At 44.3% G+C, this 16,929-nt stretch overlaps 1 long non-coding RNA gene across 1 annotated transcript in view; it reads right to left on the bottom strand.

Moving 5' to 3' along the window:
* Positions 1-16,929, bottom strand: part of LOC148149220 (uncharacterized) — a 42,064-nt gene that overhangs the window by 10,576 nt on the left and 14,559 nt on the right. The window contains exon 2 of the long non-coding RNA XR_015758235.1: positions 14,131-14,387. This is a non-coding gene — a long non-coding RNA (uncharacterized LOC148149220). The remainder of the gene's footprint in view (positions 1-14,130; positions 14,388-16,929) is intronic.

Here is a 16,929-nt window from a genome sequence, read left to right as displayed (position 1 = left end):
GGATTTGATAATGAGGGGGGGCTGATAGGATCCTTTGTGAGCAGGATTGAGAGTCCCACATGGTGTGTTGCCTGTCTGGTGCCAAGGTAAGGGGCATCTCGAACTGGTTTTAAAGTTTCGCAGAGTGGGGGGAGGGGGGAGCGGGGAGTCGGGGAGGATCCATTTGTTGTTGTGTGTGTTGGGACCAACAACCTCAGCAAAAATAGGCAAAAGGTCCTATGTGGGCAATATCAGGAAAGCTATCAGAAGTATATATCAGATTAAACAGATAGAGGGAAATAAGAAAGAGGTGAATACAGCATCAGTGCTGAGGAACAGATTCCAGTGAATGGACCAAATAAGAATACAAATGCACAGAGTGTAAGGAGTAAATTCAATAATCTGCTCGCAGAAATTCAAATTTAAGATTTGGCTGTAGGATCAATTACTGAGACATATTTGCAGAATCATTAGGATTGGGAACTAAATATATCCGGTTAGAAGGTTCACAGGATGGACATGGGGAAATGGCAGAAGAGGTGGAGCAGCTTTATTGATTAGAAACAAAATGACTTCAATGGTGAGGGAGGTTATAATGAAGGAAAAGCATTCAGTGCAACTGAGGAGCAGGAAAGGATCAAAAACTGTAATAGATGTTGGATACAGGCCCCCTGGCAGCAGCTCTGAGGTGCTGGATTATATAAATGCAGGAATTAGACAAGTGTGTAGCAAAGCCAGTGCATTATTAATGGGGAAGTTTAACTTTAACTTAGATTGGGAGAGAGACAAGCACTCTGTCAGAAAGCTAGTGAATTTCTGGAGTGTATCCGGAATAGTTCCAACAGCAATAGGTTCTGGATGTAACAAGGGGACAAGCAATATTGGAATTAGTAATGAATAATGAGCCAGATTTAGTTATGAAACATTTGTGCATGAACATTTATCAAATAGTGATCATAACACGATCAAGTTAAACATCACATTTGAAAGTGAAAAGCATGAATCACCTGCTAGAGTTTGAGATTAAGGTAAGGGCCGACTTTAACGAGATGAGACAGAGACTGTCCACAGTAAACTGGGAAAATCTGCTCATGGGTAAAACAACTGAAGAGCAGTGGGGAATGTTGAAAGAAACATTCAGCACAAAACAAAACCAGTTTTTACCTGAGAGGGAAAATCTCCACTTCTTCGAACTAACAACAATGGACAATTAAAGAGATAAGGAAAAGAATAAAACTAAAAAAAACTTACAAAAAAGCAAGTAAAATGACAGATTCTGCTGAATGGGAAAGATACAAAGGGCTACAAAGCAGCTTTGAAGAGCTACAAAAAGGGATTCTGAAAGGAAACATGTAAGGGATAACAAAATCAATAAGGAGAAATGTTACAGTTCCACAAAAGGGAAGCTGGGAGGTCAGGAGCAATGTTAGCCATTAAAAGTGGGGGATATTGTCAGTGACACTGAGGAAATGGCAGCCATGTTAAATAAATACTTTACCACAAGATTTGCAGTAGAAAAGAAGGAGGACTTGCCTGAAGTCCCAAAGGAATTAACAGAGGATCAGGGACAGGGACTGAATAAAATTAATGTCAGTAAAACATCTGTAATGAGGAAAATAATGGAACTAAAGAGTGACAAATCCTCAGGACCTGACAGTTTCCATCTGAGGGTGATAAAGGTAGTAACAGACCATATTTAGACACCCTGCCTATAATCTTTCAGAGTTCCCTGGATACAGGAGTCGTACCTCTGGATTGGAAAATTGCAAATGTCACTTCACATTTATCAAGGATGTGAGAGAAAATCCAGGGAATTACAGGTCACTAAGCCAACGTTTGTGGTGTGGAAATTGTTGGAGTCTATTATCAAGGGTAGCTGAAGACCTTGAAAATAGTCAGTTAATCAGGTAGAGTCAGCATGGATTCATGAGAAGTTGGTCATGGTGAAAAACCTCACTGAACTTTGTTGAAGAGATGAAATTCCTGGACACTGTAATGTCTATGGATGTTGTTTATATAGACTTCCAGAAGGCATTTGATAAAGTCCCATGTAAGAAACTGTTAACTAAGGTAGACATCTGCAGAATTGAGGCTAAAATACTGACACACTTGGAAATTGGTTGAGTGACAGGTGACTGAAAATAGGGATAATGAGTAAGTACTGAAATTGGCAGGATGTGACCAGTGGTGTCCAATAGGAATGTGTGCTCACACCTCAATTAGTTACATTATTTATCATTGACTTGGATAATGGCATAGAAAGTCAGATATTCTACTTTGCTCATGACACAAAGTTAGGCGGCACGGTGGCACAGTGGTTAGGCGGCACGGTGGCACAGTGGTTAGGCGGCACGGTGGCACAGTGGTTAGCACTGCTGCCTCACAGCGCCAGAGACCCGGGTTCAATTCCCGACTCAGGCGACTGACTGTGTGGAGTTTGCACATTCTCCCCGTGTCTGCGTGGGTTTCCTCCGGGTGCTCCGGTTTCCTCCCGGAGTCCAAAGATGTGGGGGTCAGGTGAATTGGCCATACTAAATTGCCCGTAGTGTTAGGTTTAAGGGGTAAATGTAGGGGTATGGGTGGGTTGCGCTTCGGCGGGTCGGTGTGGACTTGTTGGGCCGAAGGGCCTGTTTCCACACTGTAAGTAATCTAATCTAATCTAATCATTGTAGATAGTGTTGACAGACTCATAGCGTCATACAGCATTCATCCAGGGCAGTCTTTAACAGTGTCTAATTTGTCTTTGATTTACAACTTCTTCACCTCCATCCCTCCCTCTCACTGTCTCTCCCCACCCACTTCCCTACCTCAGCTGGATAGATCTCACTCTGAGTTCCATCCCTCTTTCTCTCTCCATGCTCCATCCCTGCCTCTCTCAGTGCTCCACCTGTCCCTCCATTTGAGCTGCTGGGAGTCTGATCTGAGCCAATTTCAAAGAATCCCATGAAGAATAATGATGGGATATTTGGAGTGTGACTTTGATGATGTAAATGTGAACCATTGCAGCAAAGACATTACAGATGGTTTGTACAGACAGCAAAGCCCAAACCAGAGCATTGTGTCAATCAACACAGAACCAATGAAAGCTTCAATAAGAATAGTTATTAATGTGATTCTCGGAGATGTGTCATTATTCTAGTTACAAATGACTCTTTCCCAGTGAAGGGGTCCATCCTGCTTAATATTAGGTACAGCTGGGCTTTGGAGAAATGTTGACAGATTGAGCGTAATGTGGGGGAGTGTGACCTTGTTCACTTCCACAATAATCATTCAAATGTGACTGGAGCGTCCTTAAGTCCAAATTACAAAATTCATCATTGGGTGTCATCCATTAGATGTGACAAATACAGAAACTCACTATCAGTGAGTTCTTGTCAATATCCTTTTAACAACTCAATTTTAGGTAAGAATGATACACTACCTACCCTGTCTGTGCAATCTTCTTGTCTGGGAATAGGGAATGAATTTGTGACTATATACACGTTCCTGGAGTCGACACAGAATCAAATTGAACAGTTTGGTTCAGGAACTAATCTTACAGGAGAACTCCAATTACTCTGACTTGGTTCAATCAATTCTCCAACATGGAAGCCCTCTGTTACGTTGGCCTGTTTCTGTTAGTGTTTGTTTTATTGTGTCTGAATTACCAAATCCACTTCATTCTTGAATCATGTGGTACATCGAAATGTATCAATACAAGTCCACAAGATAACGGAGCAGAATTGGGCCATTTGGCACATCAAGTCTGATCCACCGTTCATTTACAGTTGACAATGTTTCTCAACCCCAATCCCTGTAGATCTTGATCCCTTGACCAATCAAAGAGCCAATCTATCTCTATCTTAATTCACTCAATGACCTGGCCTCCAAGGCCCACTGCAGCAATCAGTTCCACAGGTTAACAACACTCTGGCTGAAGAAATTCCTCCTCAACTCAGTTCGAAAGGTCATCTCTTCACTCTGAGGCTGTGCCCTCGGGTCTTCAACTCTTCTATTATTGGAAACATCTTCTCCATGTCCACTCAATCCAGGCCTCTCTGCATTCTGTAAGTTTCAATGGCATTCCCTCTCATCCTTCTAAACTCCATCAAGTACAGAACCAAAGTCCTCAATGACTCCTCATACAAACATCTTTGTATTTTCAGAGCAATACCATTAAATCTAGCTGTTGATCTTTCTCCACATACAAAAATACAGTGTCTGAATTCTCTAATATCTCTGAATTTGTTCACCTAATAACAGGCAGTTCACTTTGGGAATTGTCCAGTTCTTTTTCGATCTTAAGCATTTTCTCATCCCCTCCTTGATTATACTCACTACTTGACAAACCTGTACATGTCAGGATGGTTCCTCAAAACTTGGGAGAGGAATTAAGGATGCTGGTTTTGTGCTGAGGTTTACCTACAACTTGACAAGTAGGACACATTTTATAAAACTGCACCACATCTTTATCCAATTGTGGCTCAGTAAAATACCTGTTTCTGAATGCCTGTGTTTTCCAAATCCCCATGTGACCTGCCATGGGAGCTGAAAATGTGTTGCTGGAACAGTGCAGCAGGTCAGGCAGCATCCAGGGAACAGGAGAATCGACGTTTTGGGCATAAGCCCTTCTTCAGGAATGAGGAAAGTGTGTCCAGCAGGCTAAGATAAAAGGTAGGGAGGAGAGACTTGGGGGAGGGGCGTTGGAAATGCGATAGGTGGAAAGAGGTCAAGGTGAGGGTGATAGGTCAGAGTGGGGTGGGGGCGGAGAGGTCAGGAAGAAGATTGCAGGTGAGGAAGGCGGTGCTAGGTTCGAGGGATTTGACTGAGACAAGGTGGGGGGAGGGGAAATGAGGAAACTGGTGAAATCCAAGTTCATCCCTTGTGGTTGGAGGGTTCCTAGGCGGAAGATGAGGCGCTCTTCCTCCAACCGTTGTGTTGTTGTGGTCTGGCGATGGAGGAGTCCAAAGACCTGCATATCCTTGGTGGAGTGGGAGGGGGAGTTGAAGTGTTGAGCCACAGGGTGGTTGGGTTGGTTGGTCCGGGTGTCCCAGAGGTGTTCTCTGAAACGCTCCACAAGTAGGCAGCCTGTCTCCCCAATATAGAGGAGGCCACATCGGGTGCAGCGGATGTAATAGATGATGTGTTTGGAGGTGCAGGTGAATTTGTGGCGGATATGGAAGTTTCCTTTGGGGCCTTGGAGGGAAGTGAGGGGGGAGGTGTGGGCGCAAGTCTTGCACCTCCTGCGGTTGCAAGGGAAGGTGCCGGGAGTGGAGTTGGCGTTGGTGGGGGGTGTGGATCTGACGAGGGAGTCACGGAGGGAGTGGTCTTTATGGAACGCTGATAGGGGAGGGGAGGGAAATATATCCTTGGTGGTGGGGTCCGTTTGGAGGTAGCGGAAATGACGGCAGATGATACGCTGTACATGGAGATTGGTGAGGTGGTAGGTGAGAACCAATGGGGTTCTGTCCTGGTGGCGGTTGGAGGGGCGGGGCTCAAGGGCGGAGGAGCGGGAAGTGGAAGAGATGCGGTGGAGGGCATCGTCGACCACGTCGGGGGGGAAATTGCGGTCCTTCAAGAAGGAGGCCATCTGGGTTGTACGTTTTTGGAACTGGTCCTCCTGGGAGCAGATGCTGCGGAGTGAAGGAATTGGGAAAATGGGATGGCGTTTTTACAGGGGGCAGGGTGGGAGGAGGTGTAGTCCAAGTAGCTGTGGGAGTCGGTCGGTTGTAGTAGATGTCCGTGTTGATTTGGTCGCCTGAGATAGAAATAGAAAGGTCGAGGAAGGGGAGGGAGGAATCTGAGAGTGTCCAGGTGAATTTGAGGTCGGGGTGGAAGGTGTTGGTGAAGTGGATGAATTGTTCAACCTCCTCCGCCATGGGAGTCTCATGTACTCCTTGCACTATGATAGCTGGGTGGGACCACTAGCCAATGTCTAACCAATCATTCTTCATCTGTTGGTCTATGAGGGGGTCTCCAATTCCTCATCAGCATTCCATTCTGAAGATGATAGCACTCTGCAATTCCTTCAGCCTTGATTTCAGTATTAACTGACTATGTTTATTTATTTCATTCAGGATCTGCTTTTTGGATCTGCTGTAATTAGGGACATCATTGCAAACACTCCACCTGGATTATCTTCACCCTTTCGGAAAGTTTCAGCGATCCTTTCACTTGCCTGTGGTGTCACATCATCCCTTATTGATGGGTTTTGTTTAACCATTGCCCTGGTTACCTCACACGAAGGAGAGAGACCAGGAACCTGTTCCTGTCATTGTTCTGTTTCTTGGACCTCCTTTGGACATTCTGTAATTATCGGGGAAGTTACTGCCTTTAGTCCTGACAAATCATTCCCCAGAAGGAAATCGACTCCCTCAACAGGGAATGTTTTCCCCACTCCGACAATTACTTCTCCTGATAACAAATCACATTCCAGTTGCACTTTATACAATTGAAGTGGAATATATTCCCCACCAATCCCATTGATTAATACCTTAGCTCCCATCGAGCTCTCTGGAGGGAACATCAATTCTTTCTCCAGTAAAAGTGATTGTGTTGCCCCTGTATCTCTCAGTTTGGTTCTGGGTTTAGCTGAAGAAAAAGTGGTCACCATTCCTTTTGATAAAAATCCTGTCCATCTCTCATCTACCTTCCAACTTCCTTTACTAATGACAGAATTCACCTCCAGCCTTTTTGTTGTAGTAACAGCTACAACCTGCTCCGTGGGATTATCTGTTTGTGTTCCCTTCTCTGATTCATTTTTACTAACTCCTCTAAGTCCCATGGGTCTACCTCAGAACTTCCAACATTCCAAACGCAGATGGCCCACCTTATTCCCAGAGAAACATTTCAGCTTCTGATCATCACTTCCACCCTCAGCAATTTCCTTCTTAATCTGAGGAGGAGTTCTCGGGCTGGTCTCTCCTGTCCATTCTCTCCCCTGGCTCCCTGCCTTCCTCACACTCTCTCAATTTTTATTTTTCTCCCATTTCTGGGCCTGATGGGAATAAGGTTTCTGGATCGGTCTCCCATCAGGTGACTTCTCCACCTCCTGATGCTGCTTGGCTTGTTGTGCTCTTCCAGCCTCCTGTTTGAAAACTTTGGATTCCAGCATCTGCAGGGTTTTGGCTTTAACAAAGTCTATAATCATCAGCCATTGTAGCTGCCTGTCTTACTGTTGTTACTCTTTGGTCTTCCAATTCTGATTCTAGAAGGGAAACAAGTTTTAAATTCTTGTCAAAGAATAATTTCTCTGAGAGCATTGTAAATAGTCTCAGCCTTTAATGCTCTTGTCCACCTTAAGCTTATTCCCTCTGGTAATAGACATGTCTGCCATGGGGAAAAGATTCTCATGAATTCTCTCAAACTCAGAGAGAGAATTCTGGATGCCTGTGTTTTCGTAATCCCCAAGTGACCTGCCATGGGAGGTGTCCAGGCTGTTTCTGTAAGTTCTGAAACATTTGCTGTATGTTTCCAAGACCAACTCATATGTGCTTCGAATAGCCATTTTCACCTCCTCATGATCCCGAGAACATTCCTCTGACAGGGATGCAGAAACCTCTTGTGATTCCCAAGTTCGTTTTTGCATGGGTAAGCGCCCACCTTGATTGTGTTGCTGTCTTGACAAAAGACATGAAAAATGCTTCCACATCCTTCTCTTCATTGTCATAGTGTCATACAGCAAACAAACAAACAGCTCTTTTGCCCACCATATTGATGCTGATCACTTTACACCAAACTGCACTAATCCCCCTCCATTTACGTGCACTTGGTCCATAGCCTTCCATGCCCTGGCATTTTATGTGCTCGTCTGAATGTGTCTTAAATGTTGTGAGAGGAGCTGCCTCCACCACCTTCTCAGGCAGCACATTTCATATTTTTTCCACCCTCTGGGGATAAGAAATCCCCAAATCCCCTCTAAACCACTTTTTCATCATGTTAAGCTTATTCCCTCTGGTAATAGACATGTCTGCCATGGGGAAAAGATTCTCATGAACGACTTTGTCTACGCCAGTCATATTGTTGTATACCTCAATCAGACTCCCTGCATACTTCCTCTGCTCCAGAGAAAACAAACCCAGTCTATCCAGTCTCTCCTCATAACTAACACTTTCCATCCCAGGGAACATCCTGGTGAATCTCCTCTACACCCTTCCAGTCCAATCATGTCCTTCTGACAGTGTCATGACCAGAACTGTACACAGTGTTCCAGATATGGCCTAACCAATACTCTGTAAAGTAACAACAAGACTTCCTTACTCCTATATTCTACACCCTGGCTAATGATGGCAAGTATCCCATGTGCCTTCTTCACCACCCTGTCTAGCTGTGCTGATGCTTTCCGGGATTGATGGACTTGTACACCAAGGTCCCTTTGTTCCTCACTACTCCCAAGGTACATAAGAACATAAGAACTAGGAGCAGGAGTAGGCCTTCTGGCCCTTCAACCCAGCTCTGCCATGCAATAAGATCATGGTTGACCTTTTCATGGACTCAGCTCCCCTTACCCACGCTCTCACTATATCTTTCAATTCCTTTATTTTTAAAAAAAAACTGTCTTAGCTTTAAAACTTTTCCTGAAGTGGCGCCAATTTCTTTGTTGGGCAAGGAATTCCAAAGGTTTGCGACTCTCTGGGTGAAGAAGTTCCTTCTCAATTCGGTCCTAAATCTACTCCCCTTAATTTTGAGGCTATGCCCTTTTGTTTTAGTTTCACCTGCCAGTGGAAACATCCTCGCTACTTCTGTCTTATCTATTCTCTTCATAATTTTATATGTTTCTCCATGATCCCCTCTCATTCTTCTAAGTTCCAATGAATATATCCCAGTCGACTCAGTTTTCTCTCACAGGCCAACCCTCTCAACTCCCGAATTAACATAATGAACCTGCTCTGCATCCCTTTGTGTGCCAGTACATCCTTTCTCAAGTAAGGAGACCAAAACTGCGCGCAGTACTCCAGATGTGGCCTCACCAGCACCCTGTACAGCTGCAATATAGCCTTCCTGCTTTTAAACTCAATCCTTTTTGCAATGAAGGCAAAATTCTATTTGCTTTCCTAATTGCTTGTTGTACCTGCAGATCAACCCTCTGTGATTCATGCACAAGGACACCCAAGGTACATGCCTTTCATTGTGTATAACCTTCCCTTATTAGACTTCCCAAATTAGATCACCTCACACTTATCAGGATTAAATTTAATCTGCCATTGCTCTGCCCAATTTACCAGTTGATCTATATCAGACTGTAGCCTGAGTCCTGGTAATCCAAGATGGCAGCTGACTAAGACGCTTCAGACCGAGTTCAACTGCTCAGTCTGTTTCATTTTCTTCTTTCTATTCCACCTTTTTTTGCCTTTTCTTTTGTGTTTGTCTTTTGTCCTTCTTGCTTATTTACTCTCCCGGCCATGGACTCCCAGTCTCAGACACCTGGCCTCTGACCCAGCGCAGCCCCAGTGAGGCGGCCTCTGGGCTTGGTGTGGCAGTCTCCTGGCCTGGCAGGGAGACTCTTGGTTCAACATGGTGGCTTCTCTGTTCGATGTAGTGCCCTCTCAGTTCCATGTGGTGGCCTCTCGGTCTAACATGGTGGCCTCTCAGTTCAATGTGGTCGCCTCTCGGCCCAGCATGCTGGATGATCTTGGCCTAGCGTGGTGATCTGTCAGTGGCTCAGCGTGTTTATCTCTTGGCCTACAGGGTGGTCTCTTGCTGTATATGGTGGTGTCTCAGCCCGGCCTGGCCTCAGCATGGACTTCTGGTCACAAGGTGATGACTCAAAGTGTGATCCCATGGCAGCTAAGTGCTTAAGAAAGACTAATGATTGAATTTCCAGATTTATTTCTTTATTTTCTTCTTAAAAACTGAAAGGTCTGTAACATGTAACCTTTAACTTCATTCTTTCTTTCTACCTTTTCTTTAGATTCTGTACCTCTATCCTTGTCCCTAAGATGGCACTGTGCAAGGCGACATTACATACATTTCACTGTCCTCCCATACTTTTATACTTGAGTCCACATGACAATTAAATAAAAATCAAATCAATATCAACACCACCAATTTATGTGTCTTCTGAAAACTTTCTAATTAAACAATTGCAGTGAATTCATTACAAACAGAAAGTATCGTAGCCCCAATCCCTGTCATACACCACTGGTCACAGGCTTCCAATCACAAAGACAACCCTCCACCATCACTCCTTGCTTCATATTTGGAAGCCCCTTTTGGATCCAATGTGCCAACTTGCCTCGGATCCCATGGGCTCTTACCATTTGGACTGCCTTCCATGTGGGGCCTTGGTCAAACAAATCAATACTGGCATCCCTACCTCTCCAAGTATTGCTTAATCCTGTACTTCAGGATAATTTCCCTCACACTGACATCAGACTAACTGGCCTGGAATTGCCTGGCCTATCCCTGCTGCCCTCTTGAACAAAGGAACCACGTTGATAATCCTCAAGTCTGGCACTTCACCTGTGGCCAGTGAAGTATTAATCAAGGAAAAGGCAATCAAACTTTAAGACAATGAAATGAAAAATACAGTTAAGTTAAACCTAAAGATGCGATGGAGAAATGAACCCCTCTCCCTGTTATTTGAGCACGATAAAACAATGACATTATTTTGCAGTGTGTTTTGAAATCTTTTGAATTTGTGCTTTAGATTAGATTAGATTCCCTGCAGTGTGGAAAACAGGCCCTTCAGCCCAACCAGTTCCCACCAACCCTCCAAAAAGTAACCCACCCAGACCCATTTCCCTCTCACTAATGGACCTAGCACTATGGGCAATTTAGCATGGCCAATTGACTTAACCTGCACATCTTTGGACTGTGGGAGGAAACCTACGCAGACACAGGGAGAGTGTGCAAACTCCACACAGACAGTCGCCTGAGGCTGGAATGGAACCTGGGACTCTGGTGCTGTGACGCAGCAGTACTAACCACTGAGCCACAGTGCCACCCCACATACTTTCTGTCAGAATGTTTTATCTTCATTTCTTTTGTGTAAGGAGGCCTTATTACTAAATCTGAATCATCAGCATTTGTGCTTATGCTCCACAGATGCTGCAGATCAACTGCATTTCTTCAGCAGTTTTTGTGTTTGTTTCAGTCTGAGATCTGTGTTGTCCAATAATACCAGCAGTTGGGATGGGAATAGTTGGCTAGCATTGTGATTATCACTCTAGTTATAAATTGGTACTTTGTATTTGATGAATCCAACAAATCCTTGCACTGTTTTCACATCTGTCAGTCACCACATCACTGCTACCACTCCTACCTTTCCAGAATCCAGGCAAATCCTTTTGCTCTCAGTGTATGTATGACTTAAGTACTTAAATTGGGCATCTTTAATTGCAAACTTTCTTGTTCAGCTTAATGACTCTTTCTTTCTTGTTCCTGACAATGTAGACACTTAATTTCTGCACTGCCCTTATCTCGTTCCATAATAACTATGAAACTTGTTTTTTTTTTCAACTATAATAATTGTAAAGAATGATATATTAATCTTTGTGGCATTTGAGGGATATAACTTTCGCTGGTTTCTCAAAAGTGCCGGTTCATAAGGTGCAGATAACAACAAAATTTGCTGCACATCTTTTATAATGGACTCCAGTATTTCTCCCACTACTGATGTCAAGCTAACCGGTCTACAAAAACCACTGTGTTCTCTCTGCCTCCCTTCTTAAATAGTGGGGTTATGTTAGCCACCCTCCAATCCATAGGAACTGCTCCAGAGCCTAGAAATTTGAAAGATGACCACGAGTGCATCTATTCATTCTTCTGCCACTTTTTTAAAGTATTCTGGGGTGAGGGGATCAGGTTGCCAAAGATAATTTATGGCCCCGCTTGCCCTCCTTTTTGTTTAAGCACCTCCCCACACTTTCTCTCCTCCTGAAGGGCCTCCCTTCTTGTTGATGCTCTGTCCCTGACATTTGCTTCCTTCTTTTTCTTTCTCAAACAATTATGTCCCTTGACATCCAGGATCCCAGGAGTTGCTATCCTTGCCTTTCTTTCTGAGCTGGCCCTAAATTCTCACTGTCTCACATTAAAAAGATTTGCACTTTCCGAATGTCGACTGACCTGCAAGTAGCTTCTCCCAGTCTATGTTTGCCAGATCCTGTCTCACGACATTGAAATTGGCCTTACCTCATTTTAGACATTTAATTCTGCACTACCCTTAATCCTTTCCATAATAACGATGAAACCTATGGAGTTATGTTGACTATCTCCAAAATGCTCACCCACTGACTCTCCAACCATTTGATCGGCTTCATTACCGAGGATTGGGTCCAGCACTGTCCATGTTTAGAGGGACTATCTATGTACTGGCACCAAAAGCTCTCCTGGATGGACTTTAAACATTCCACCATTCACATAAAGGCAATCCCAGTTCATGTTCAAGAAGTTGAAATTCCCCACTAATATAACCCTATTCCTCACACCTCTCTGTGATTTGACGACATATCTGCTCCTCTCTCTCCACCTGACTATTGGGAGGCCTGTAGTATAATCCCAGCAAAGTGAGTGTCCTTTTTGTATTTCTAGCTCTACCCAGATGGCCTCATTTGAAGAGCCTTCCAAGAAATACTCCTTCAATCCTGCAGTGATGGTCTCCTTTATCAATAATGCAATGCACCCACCTCTCTTGCAATCCCTCTATCCCACCTGAGACTTCTCTACCCTGGAATCTTGAGCTGCAAGTCCTATCTTTCTTCAATCATGTCTCAGCAATTACAACAATATGAGATTCTCACGTACTGGTCAATGCTCTCAGTTCAACCACCTTACTAGTCAGGTTCCTTACACTAAAATAGATACAGTTCTGCTTTCTGATCCTCCTATGTTCTGGATCCTGTTCTAGTGGTTTTCTGTGTAGCCCTTACTCTCACATGAAGGGAAAAATCCAGCATTTACCCTGTCAAGCCCCTTAAGAATTCTGTACATTTCAATGAGATTACTTTTCATTCTTCTAAACTCCAGTGATCAGATTCCAAACCTGTTTGACCTTAGCCCATAAGACAATCGTTCTATACCAGGAATCAGTCAAGGGAACTATCTCTGAACTACTTCCAATGCAGCTCCTGTCCTTTCTTCAATAAGGAGCCTGATACTGGACACCATACTCCAGATGTGCTCTCACCAAGCCCCTAACCCTAACCCCTGTACAGCTGCAGTAAAACGTCCCTGCTTTTAGATTGCATTCCCTTTACAAGGAGCACCAACACTCCATCTGCCTCTGGATTCACTTGCTGTAGCTGCATACTAACTTTGTGATTCTTGTCCCCCACATTACACTCCATCTGCCCAATATTTCTCAAAGCCCAGCTGTATCTAATATTCATCAGGATGAACCCCTTCACTGGGAAAGAGTCTTTTGTAACAATGCCCTGGTTTGGGCTTTGCTGTCTGTACAAACCATCTGTAATGTCTTTGCTGCAATGGTTCACATTTACATCATCAAACTCACACTCCAAATATCCCGTCATTATTCTCAAAGGCTGAAGAATATGGCCCTGGCTGATCCTTTCCCTGCAGCAAGGGATCCAGTGGAATGTCATCAATGGAATCCATATTTGAGAGGAACAGGCACTCAAATCTGGATTACATTTTTGGGAATGTGCTGGAATGCTGGATCTGAGAGTGGAGTCTCCTCCAGAATTGGGAAAATGCAACAATGAGAATTCCAATCAGACAGAGCATTGTCTGGGAGGAAGGAAGGGAGGAGCTCTTTCTCTCTTTCTCTCTATCGCTCTCTCCCTTTCTCTCTCTTTCTCTCTGTTTGTCTCTCTCTCTCTCTTTCCCTTTCCTTCTCTTTGTCTTTGCCTCACCCCATCTCTCCCTCTCCCTCTCTCTCAGTGTCGATGCTGACTTCAACCTCTGAAGGAGTTATCTGTGGGTCAGTGTTTAATCGAAGGGGCTGGGTGTCAGTATATTTTCGATGCTGTAGGGTTTATGAGCATGGGGGGAGGGGATTCAGGCTCCATTCTTTGACGTCAGACAGTGATGCCTGACCCAGTGGGTCAGACTGTGATGCTATTGTTTGCTGGCACTGACACTATGATATTGATTGCAATGTCACTCAGTGTGACAGGAGGTTACGTGGCTTGATCAGTGGTGAGGGAGGAGCAAACTGAACAAGGAGCTGCAATCATTAGTCATGTTTGAAACCCTTCACACAGCCCTTACCTTCCAGAAACCAGGTCCCAAGTTCGATTCCAGCCATGAGCGACTGTCTGTGTGGAGTTTGCACATTCTCCCATGTCTGTGCGGGTTTCCTCCCACGGTCCAAAGATGTGCAGGTCATGTGAATTGGCCATGCTAAATTGTCCATAGTGTTAAGTGCATCAGTCAGAGGGAAATGGGTCTGGGTGGGTTACTCTTCAGAGGGTTGGTGTGGGCGTGTTGGGCCGAAGGGACTGTTTCCACACTGTAGAGAATCTAATCTAAAAAAAAGTTCCACACAAGTGTTATCATGTTCTATTTTAAATAAAGATGAAGACCAATTATAAACTTATTCTGAACCTTTCTGCACAAATGAATTCTCAAATATATCTCAAAAAGGTTGGTGACCCCAAGGCTTTGACAGATCAAGGTATTGAAGGAAATCAGTTTTTGGAGGGAAATGGTTCTGGAAAAAATAAAGTTTGTTAAATCAACAGGGACAAATAGTCTATTTTCCAGAGTACTTCAGGACATGGTTGAATAGTATTGGAAACATTGATGGTTATCTGTTTGTGGAATAGTCCTGCAGAGTGGAGGGCAGCTAAAGTCACACATCAATTGAAAAAGCGGGAGAGAGAGAGAGAGAGAAAATAGAGAATTTTTGACCAATTAAACAGACATCAGCAGTGGAGAAAGTTCATTACAAAATATTTTATTGCTTAGCTCTGAGAAAACAATGACAAAATTGGACAGAATCAGCATGGCATTTTGAAAGGGAAATCATGATTAAAAACTCAACTGGAATTGTTTGAGGATGTAGCGAGTAGATTTGAGAAGGGAGAGCCAATGGATATGGTTTGTTTGGACATTCGGAAGGCTCTTGATAGGTCCAAGGTAAGATGTTAATCTGTAAAATTAAGGCTCATGTGAGTGGGAGTAGCATATAGACATGCAGAGAGAACTGGCCACCAGACAGGAAACAAAGAGATGAAATAAATAGGCCTTTTTCAGAATGACAGGTAGTTACTAATGGGGTATCATAGGCCTGGATCCCAGCTATTCACAAATATACATCTGAATAATTTATAAGAAGGAACTTAAAATGATATCTCCAAGTGTGTAAATGGCACAAATCTGGGTGGAAGGGTGAGCTGTGAGGAGAAGGCAGAGATACCACAGTGTGATTCAGAGAAGTTGAGAGAATTGCAGATGAAATATAATGTGAGGGTACCCAGTTTAATAGTAAAAACGGGAAGGCAGATTGTTATCTGAATGGTGATAGATTTGGAATGGGGAGGTGCAATGAGACCTGGGTGTCCCTGTACATAGGTCGCTGAAAGTCAGTGTGCAGGAGCAGCAGGCAGTGAAGAAGGTAAATGGGATGTTGGCCTTCAGAGTGAGAGGATTCGAGTACAGGAGCAGGAATGTCTTGCTGCAATTGTACAGAGCCTTAGTGAGATCACACCTGGAGTATTCAATTCCAAATTGGTTCAGTGACAGGAAACAGGGGATGAGGCAGAAAGCTGTTTGTATAACTGGAATCCAGTATGCAGTGGGATACCACAGTGATCACTGCTGGGTCTCTTTTCAGTTGTGATATATAGAGACAATGTAGATGACAATGTGACGGGGAATGATAAGTAAGTTTGAAGATAACATGAAGATTGGCTCGGTGAAAGAAGGAGGTTGCAGGAGGATGTAACCGGATTGGTCAGACAGACAGATCAGAGGCAGATGGAATTTAACCCTGATAAATGTGAGGTGATGCACTTTGGAAAAAGGAACAAGACAAGGGACTCAATAAATAGCAGGACTAGTTGAACTAAGTTAACCGTAAGAGTAAAAATGGTAGGAGATCCCAGACCTGTGTTATGCTCCTCTTCTTCAATGTGGGAACTCAAGGACACGGCTGATGTCCCTGACTCCTTCACGTGCAGGAAGTGCTGTAGCTCCTCTTAGACCACATGATGGCTCTGGAGCTGTGGATGGACTCACTTTGGAGCATCCATGATACTGAGGAGGTCGTGGATACCACGTTCAGTGAATTGGTCACACCGCAGATTAGGATTGCTGAGGGAGAAAGGGAATGGGTGACCAAATGGGAGAGAAAGAGCAGAAAAGCAGTGCAGGTGTCCCATGCAGTCATGTCCTTCCAAAACAGGTCTACTGTTGGGGGAAATGGCTCACCAGGGGAAGGCAGCAGGAGCCAGGTTCATGTCACCATGGCTGGCTCTGCTGTACAGAAGGGCAGGAAAAAGAGTGTAAGGGCTATAATCATCGGGGATTTAATTGGAAGGGGAGTGGATAGGTGGTTCTGTGGTTGAAAACGAGACTCCCAATGGTATGTTGCCTCCCAGGTACACTTGTCATGGTTGACTCTGATCGGCTGCAGGACATTCTGAAGGCGGACGGTGAACAGCCAGCTGTCGTGATGCATACAGGCACCAATGATTTGGTAATAAATGGGATGGGGTCCTAAAAGCAGAATTTAGGGAGATCGGAGTCAAGTAAAAAGTAGGACCTCAGGGATAGTAATCTCAGGATTGCTACCTGTATCCTGTGCTAGTCAGCGTAGAAATGAAAGAATAGACAGGATTACTGAGTGGCTTGAGAGATGGTGCAGTCGGGAGGGTTTCAGATTTTTGGGACATTGGAACTGGTTCAGGGGGAAGTGGGACTATTACAAATCAGACAGTCTGAGTAAGGCTGGAACCAATGTCCTTGGGGGTGCTTTTGTTACCGCTGTTGGGGAGGGTTTAAACTAATATGGCAGGGGGATGGGAACCAAATGAGGAGGTTAGTGAACAGTAAGGAGGCAGTAAC

Source organism: Chiloscyllium plagiosum, unplaced genomic scaffold (genome assembly GCF_037043375.1).
Source record: "Chiloscyllium plagiosum isolate Xiang-an unplaced genomic scaffold, Cpla_swu_hap1 HiC_scaffold_9, whole genome shotgun sequence".
Taxonomy (NCBI): domain Eukaryota; kingdom Metazoa; phylum Chordata; class Chondrichthyes; order Orectolobiformes; family Hemiscylliidae; genus Chiloscyllium; species Chiloscyllium plagiosum.
The sequence above is the reverse complement of the archived record's forward strand: the minus strand, read 5'-3'. Positions and strand labels throughout refer to the sequence as shown.